Below are 8,726 nucleotides of genomic sequence, written 5' to 3'. Positions count from 1 at the left end.
TATGCAGTGTGGGTTTTTCATGTGAGATGTTGAACTGTCAAAAAACATCTTGATCAAACAGGCCTATTAAACTGAACTCACTGAAAGTGAAATTAGGATGACATTTTAGGATTTGGGTAAAGGGACATATATCTACTTTATATCTCACTTGAAGGGCATCAAAGATTATTAAACCTGCTCTTGGAAAAGTCAATCAAGTGAAGAAGGAGCTAAGGGTAAGGGAGGGATGGCAGCAGGTCCCATGAGCTGTACCGGCTCTATTTTAAATGAAGAATTCCTATCATGGACAAAAAAATTGAATGATTAGCACGTAAAGCTGAATGATGCCAAGACTGCGCTACAGAATGTCAATACTGAGAAACAAACCTTTGACCAAAATCTGTATTATAGAAAGAAGACATCTTAACTGCATGCATACAAGACTTTGAAAAAAGGTTAGCTGAGGTTGAAACAAGGGTCTCGGATATCAAGGACATTGCTTAATTAAATGCTGCCCAGAAATAAGAAGTTCCCTGTTTCCACAGGATGACACCAAGATTTTATTTCTAGTGTTTTTATGCCAGATACTAGCTCAGCGTAGGAAGGGTAAATATCACAACTGAAACCAAGAAGTTGCTGGACTCCATGAGTTGAGACTCTCCAAAACTAGACACCATTGCCACAAATAAGGTCAAATGTTAACTGTTAACATATCTATTTTCACACAGTTATACATTTTATGTAGAAGGCTGATCACCAATAAGAGGCAGAAATATACACTTTGGCTGACGCTTCTCCCAAGGCAATGTACAGCTCACAGTAAAGAAAATCGTAGGAACACTTCATAGTAACAAGTATCCAAAAAAAGTGCCCTGATAAAACACCCAGCACTCGCATTAAATCAATAAACAAAGTAAAAGAGCAACAGCAACGTCTGTCTGGAAATATGCCGGAAGAGCCGCCATTGGAGGCGACGCGTTTCCTTCGCGAAGTTTCAGCAGCGGCCGCGCGGCGGAGGACCGGGGCCTGTGGGCCGCCAGGTGGCGCTGCGACGCACCGCGAGCAGCTCTTCTGACGCTCGGTGGCTCGCGCTGCGCCGAAGCGGAATCGCACCTTTTCTTTTAGGTCCGATGTGTGTATTTTCTCTCCCAGTACGTGACATTATTTAATTCTTTCTGTTTTGTGATGTAAAAAAATGTGTTCCGTGTTTGTGTCCTTTCGTTTGTTCGAGGACCTGAGCAGACTGACAGGAAAGTGGTTTCGCTCCTTTGTTCCACTACTCTAATACACTGAGTGACGAAATAACCGGTTTCACAGCATGGTAATTTTACTGCAGTATTTCAGGGTAAGTATTGAAGAGCACGATACGAATCCGCGAGTGTGTGGCGGAATAAAACATCTGAACGGAGGATCTTCCCCAGTGACTGCAGTGTGTGTCTTTGTGTTTCCGCCCTCTTACACTGAAATGGATGTGATTATCACAGAAATACTGTACTTTCTCAAGGCAACACACTGCATTTAAAGTGTCACTTGAACATTAATTTAGAAAGTAATAGAAATTGATGTCATCACAGAGAGATGGTGCTGTGGGGGAATTACAGATTATTTTTGACAGTGTTTTCATGGCTTTTTGATTTCAGTGTCTTGCAGTATCACACATTTAGAAGAAATCAGGAAATGCTTTCATAGCATTATAAAACATGTACAGTATAACTCCTATTTAAATATTTGAAAATAATTTCCTTGGAAAGTTTAGAGTTTAGAACTGTGGCCACCATGTGAGATTGCACAGGTTTCTATAAGGTTTCTCACTGTTCAAGCTGATACACAACAGATACACAATTTCTCAGTTAATGTAAAACCATAAAGTGATTTTGCTATTGATTCCCTTTAGTATTTATGGCAGACTGTCACAGCTTCTGTTAAAGTAGGTTGTTTATATAGTAAACAAGGTATTAATAGTCATTTCTCTTCACTTTTGTCAGATGTCTTCCAGTGTTTATTATTCTGGAGCAGAGGAGAAAGTGCATAGGTAGAAGAGGAAGATATCTCTATCAGGAGACTAACAAGATCTCACTGAGCACCACAACAGAAGACAAGGAAAGAAGGAAGATTGAGGGGAACATCATGGGGAACAAGGACATGAACAGACTTCACTGTCACACCACAGCCTGCTATGTGAATCTGAATGTTTTGGAAGCACATTGAGCGAATACTCAAAGACATCAACAGTCATGGATATGGTTGTAAAAACTGATCCTGGTGATCGGGATATTTCCCACCCCACTCATTGTTTCGAGGTTCAAGGCTTCAGTGCTGAAGAGATGGGTTCAGCGCTGCATCTGGATACTGACCAAATTAAAGAAGAGATTGTAATGGTCAAAATAAAGGAAGACAGTGATGCTCTACAGCTGTGCAGCACCTCTGAGGTGCTCTGCCTTCCCTCAGAGCAGTTCAATTATTCTACTCATCTTTTATTGGAACAGTATAAATCAGAGACAGGTGAAGTGAAGGGAGAGCAGCAGGAACCTTCTTGTACAGAGAAAGAAATTAGAGCAGCCCTTTATTATGGCATTAAAGAAGAGTGTGCAGATTTAAAGGTGGATGAATTAAATTCAGATCCTTATCTTTTACCTAAACAACGTAAATTAGAGGGGGAAGTTAAGGTAGAGCAGCATTCTCAGACTGAAGAATCATTCAGTACAGAGGTAGCAGTAAATGAAGTTGTAGGTGACATTTTACAGAAGAATTCTGTGAAGCCGGAGAACAGTTTAATTGTTGTAGATGATACAAAGAGTTCTGGAGAATCTATGGTACATGTCACAGATGGTATAATTCAGATGGCCAGTAAACCACCAAGCCACGGCAGTGTTACCCACACAGCCCAGAAATGGCAATGTCTTCAATGCAGAAAGGTTTTTAAAAGTCAATCATACCTGAAAAAGCATTTGGAGGTTCACTCAGGTGGCAGATACTCTGTTATGGAGCCTGAAACAAGTTTTTCTCAACCTTGTCTCTTAAATCAGCAGCAGCTTGTTCTTTCCTGTGAGAAACCATATAAATGTGTTAGTTGTGGAAAGAGTTTTTCTCATCTGTGTGTCTTAAAACAGCACCTGAGAGTTCATTCTGGTGAGAAACCATATAAATGTAGTGAATGTGGCAAAAGTTTTTCACGTGGAGCTCACTTAAAGCAACACCAGCTAATTCATTCTGGTGAAAAACCATATAAATGTAGTGAATGTGAAAAAACGTTTTCCGTTGGAGATTATCTGAGACTGCACATGCTCATTCATTCTGATGAGAAACCATATAAATGTAGTGAATGTGGAAAGAGTTTTTCTCATGCATGCGTCTTGAAACAGCACCTTCGTGTTCATTCTGGTGAGAAACCGTATAAATGTAGTCAATGTGGAAAAGGATTCTCTTGTAGAGGTTACTTAAAAGAGCACCAACTTGTTCATTCTGGGGAGAAACCCTTTGTATGTAGTGAGTGTGGAAAAACTTTTTCCCGTATTGGTCATTTAAAACAGCACCAGCTTATTCATTCTGTTGATAAGCCATATAAATGTAATCAGTGTGGAAAGAGTTGTTCTCATCCAAGTACTTTAAAAAAGCATCAGCGTGTTCATTCGGGTGAGAAACCATATAAATGTAGTGAATGTGGGAAAAGTTTTTCCCAAGCAGGTACCTTAAAACTCCACCAGCGTGTTCATTCAGGAGAGAAACCATATGAATGTAGTGAGTGTAGAAAATGTTTTTCTAACCCAAGTGGCTTGAAACGACACCAGCGTGTTCATTCTGGTGAGAAGCCATATAGATGTAGTGAATGTGGAAAAAGTTTCTCTAATCCAAGTGACTTAAAACGACACCAACGTATTCATTCTGGTGAGAAACCATATATATGTAGTCAATGTGGAAAAAGCTTTTCTAATCCAAGCGACCTGAAACTCCACCAGCGTGTTCATTCTGGTGAGAAACCATATAAATGTAGTGTATGTGAAAAAAGTTTCTCTAATCCAAGTGACTTAAAACGACACCAACGTATTCATTCTGGTGAGAAACCTTATAGATGTAGTCAATGTGGAAGAAGTTTTTCACGTGGAGGCCATTTAAAACAGCACCAGCGGGTCCATTCTAGTGATAAACCACATAAATGTGGTAAATGTGGAAAGAGTTTTACTCTGACAAAATGTTTAAAAAAACATGAGAGAATCCACTGAAGGATTTCAATCTTCAGGTATTTCAGTTGCAAACGTTATAACCAATGACCTTCAAGTTGATGGGGTTGCTGTTGCAGTGTGAAATGAAATTGTCATATCTCTACTGCTTAATTAAGTCAGATTTACCATGTAATAAATTGATGCAGTGTTAAAATGAAATGGATTCTTTGTTCATATGAGAAAACTCAGGGCTTGACATTAATTTTTTGTGTCTGGTTGTCCACAGGACACATTTTTACCTGTCCCATCAAACAGATTTTTTTCCAAACACTTTATTAAGATCAGTAAACTTATTGAAACACTCCATATTTTTCAGATAACACCTTTAAATATTAAAACCACCAAACAAGTCATAACATACTTAAGAACAATCAAAAAATAAATACCTAAAAAAAATAAACATTCTCAATTTTCTCAAAAAGGACAGATATGTTTCCAAAGAAATCATGATCAACACACTACATAAAACATTTGCAATTTAAAACCAGCATTCATTCTCCGGCAGACTATAAAATCTAAATCTAATCAAGTCAACACCATGAGGTTGAAGAACAATGGCGGTCCATTGTGTTCGATGCAGATGGCCTCTTCCATGGCGAGCCTCAGGAGTCTCAGAACATCCTCCCAAGCAAAAGAAACTCAGAAAGCTGCTGTCGTACTCTCGGTTCCTCTGCCAGAAGCACAGGATGTTCATCAAAGTGGCCTGCATCCCCGGAGCCATCGTCCTTGCTGTGGAAACCAGCTTGACCTTCTAGATTCTCAGAGCCATCGGCATCTCCAGTAAGAGCAGGGCTAACTAGTGAAAAGAAGCAAAAATAAAATCTCCAAATCACCCTGAAGATGGTGGTCAAACCACACAAAACCCTGCACATTAGCTTCCCAAAAGGGTGACCCAAAATAAAATAAAATCTTGCCAGGGGGCAGAGCTTACCCCCTAGAAAGCTTTCAAGCTACACAGTCCCATGTTAGGTTCCACTCTGTCCCTACAAAAAGCACCTGAACTCAATATTGATCTTTGCCAAAAAGCCAAGGAGCAACACGAGTTTCAATGTAAGTTGATATCCCAAAGCCGCTGTCTGTAATGCAGAGCCGGTGCCCACTTGATGTGAGGTTGGGGTAGAGGTTAGGGTTAGGGTTGGGGTTAGGCAAATCCTGATATGCCCAACCGGCAGAGTTCTTCCAGAAGGTAAAGAGCAGGGAAACAAATTCAAATTCATTTCAAATAATCTCTTGCTCAACAAAAGTGCGTTACCCTTCTCCAATATCCAAAGAAACCCGTTCGAGCGGAAGCCCTGCCGTGGCGCGAGTTCCCGTCTGATTGAGCGCTCAGAACACAGTGGAGGACCAGTGAGCGCGAGTCGCCAGGGGCCGCTGCGACTCCCCGCGAGGAGCACTTTCCTACTTCCGGCTGCTGCGCTGTGTTCCGGCGAAGCGCTGATGTGCTTCTTCGCAGGTAAAATGTGTTCATTGTTTCTCACGGTACTATTCATTATCTAGCGTATTTATAACATTTTCCATCATGTGTCAGTGGAATGAAACAATTTCCTTTCCGAGGTTAACTGGGTAATTTCATGGGCTAATCAGAGGTAACAAAAATGGCGGGTTTCTGTAACATTCAGTTCAATACAATAACATTTCTCGTTATTCAGACAAATAAATAAAAGGTACACAACTCCTCGGTTATTAATGTAAAACCATGTAATTGTGCTTTAGTCCTTGATTCCCTTTAGTAATTAAGCCAAACTGTCACAGTTTCTATGGGATCTGTGATAATACGAAATGCTATGGTTCTTCTTAGTCTGCTCCTTTGGAGAAAATATTTAGTGCACACTGGCCATTAAGGAAACACTGCAGTGCCTCTGCACCTTTGTCATTCATCAAAACCTTGCAGAGTGACTTGTTTGAGAAGGAAGCTGCTTGTTTTATATTTCTGGCATGCATGGGCATCCAGAATTCTCAGTACCAGAATTATTCATTTTGTGTCTGTATTAAACAACCTGTATGCCAGATATTGATGATTATTCGTCTCACTTTCCTCATCTGTGTCTCAGTGTGTATTAAGCCCAGAGGGGAGGAATTTGCTCTTGAGCAGAAGAGAAAATAAACACTGAAATGAGACCAATAGGATCTCCCTGAACAGCATGAAAAAGCACAAGCAGAGAACATTGGAGAAGATCTTCATGACAGAAACAGGAGCTGAACAACCTTCAGTGTCACTCCACAGCCCCCCATGTGAATCTGACTGTTTTGGGGACACAGTGACCTCTTATTCTGAGGACTCAGCAGCACTCATGGATATGTGTGTAAAAAGTGAGCCTGGTAATCAGCACATTTCCCACCCTGAATATTGTACTGAGGAACAGAGTTTTAATGCAAAACAGATGGGCTCAGGGCTACAAATTAAAACAGAGACTGAACTAGTGAACATAAAGGAACATAATGCAGGTCTGCAACTGTTGAGTGCCACTGAGGTGCTCAGCTTTCCATCAGAACTGTTAAAGACGACTTCTCTCTTATCCAAACAGTGTAAGTCAGAGACAGATGAAGTGAAGCTAGAGCAGCATTATGAGTTACAAGAATTTTCTTGTGTAAAAAAGGAAATTAATGAAGCTTCACATTATGGTATAAAGGAAGAGTATACAGATGTACAAATGCATGAATTAAGCTCTTTTCTTCGTCCTTTATCTAGACTGTGTAAAGTAGAGACATATGAAGCCACAGTAGATCAGCATTCTCAGGTAGAAGGGTCATTAAGTGCAGAGAGAGCAGTAAGTGAAGCATCAGATTGCAGTATAAAGGAAGAGTATACTGATTTACAGGTGAGTGAGTTGAATTCTGTTCCTTGTTCATTATCCATACGATGTAAGTCAGAGCCAGATGAAGTGAGGCTAGAGCAGCATTCTCAGTTACAAGAATCATCTTGTACGAAGAAAGATATTGATGAAGATGGTCACGATGGCATGAAAGAAGATTATTCAGATTTGAAGATGCCTGAACTGAGCACTTTTCATTGTCCTTTATCCGGACAATGTAAAGAAGAAACAGATGCTGTTAAGGTAGAGCAGCATTCTCAGTTAGAAGGGTCATCCAGTACAGAAAGAGCAGTTAATGAAACAGTAGATGACCTTTTATATAAGAATTCTGTAAAGCTAGAGAGCAGTTTAATTATCGAAGGAGATGACATCAAAACAACAACTTTAGAGCAATCTGTGGGACCTGTCACTATTGGTATAACTTACAAGGTCAGTACGGAGACAACTCATGGCGGCATTACCCATGAAGCCCAGAAATTGCAATGTTTTCAATGCAGAAAGGCTTTTGAAAGTCAGTCACACCTGAAAAGGCATTTGCAGCTTCACTCAGGTGACAAGTACTGTTGTATCCAGCCTGAACTAAGTTTTTCTCAAGGTTCTCTCTTAAAACAGCACCGGCTTACTTATTCTGGTGAGAAACCATATAAATGCAGTGAATGTGGGAAGAGTTTTTCCCATAGAGGTCACTTCAGACAGCACAAGTGTATTCAGTCTGGTGAGAAGCCATATAAATGCAGCCAGTGTGAAAAAAGTTTTACCCATGGATACACTTTAAAACGTCATCAGCTTGTTCATTCTGGTGAGAAACCATATAAGTGTAATGAATGCGGAAAGAGTTTTTCTCTTGCAAGTGTCTTAAAAAACCATCTGCGTATTCATTCCGGTGAAAAACCATATGAATGTAGTCAGTGTGGAAAGAGTTTTTCTCAAGTGGGTAACTTAAATATTCACAAGCGTGTTCATTCCGGCGAGAAGCCATATCAGTGTAATGAATGTGGGAAAAGTTTTTCTCTTCCAAGTGTCTTAAGAAACCACCTACATGTCCATTCTGGTGAGAAGCCATATAAATGTAGCCAGTGTGAAAAGAGCTTTGTTCAAGTAGGTACCTTAAATCTCCACAAGCGTGTTCATTCTGGTGAGAAACCACATCAATGTCATGAATGTGGGAAAAGCTTTTCTCTTCTAAGTGTTTTAAAAAACCATCTGCATGTTCATTCTGGTGAGAAGCCATATAAATGTAGCCAGTGTGAGAAAAGCTTTTCTCAGGCGGGATCTTTAAATGTCCACAAGCTTGTTCATTCAGGTGAGAAACCTTATAAATGCAGCCATTGTGGAAAGAGTTTTTCTCGAGTAGGAACTTTAAATCTTCACAAGCGTGTTCATTCTGGTGAGAAGCCATATAAATGTGGTGAATGTGGGAAGAGTTTTTCTCGATCTAGCCACTTAAAACAGCATGAGCTTGTTCATTCTGGCGAGAAACCGTATATATGTACTGCTTGTGGAAGAAGTTTTTCTCAGGCAGGTCCCTTAAAACGGCACCAGGCTCTTCATTTTGGTGAGAAGACATGAATGTAGAAAAACTTTGGCTCAGAGGAAGTGTTTAAGGAACCGTGAGAGAACGACATTGAGAATTGAACCACATTTAAATTACATTTCACATATGTATTTTTTTTAGTATAAATTGCACTAACTGACCAATGAAAGTCGATTATGA

The sequence above is a fragment of the Scleropages formosus genome, chromosome 1, assembly GCF_900964775.1.
Source record: "Scleropages formosus chromosome 1, fSclFor1.1, whole genome shotgun sequence".
NCBI classification, from domain to species: Eukaryota; Metazoa; Chordata; class Actinopteri; order Osteoglossiformes; family Osteoglossidae; genus Scleropages; species Scleropages formosus.
The sequence above is the reverse complement of the archived record's forward strand: the minus strand, read 5'-3'. Positions refer to the sequence as shown.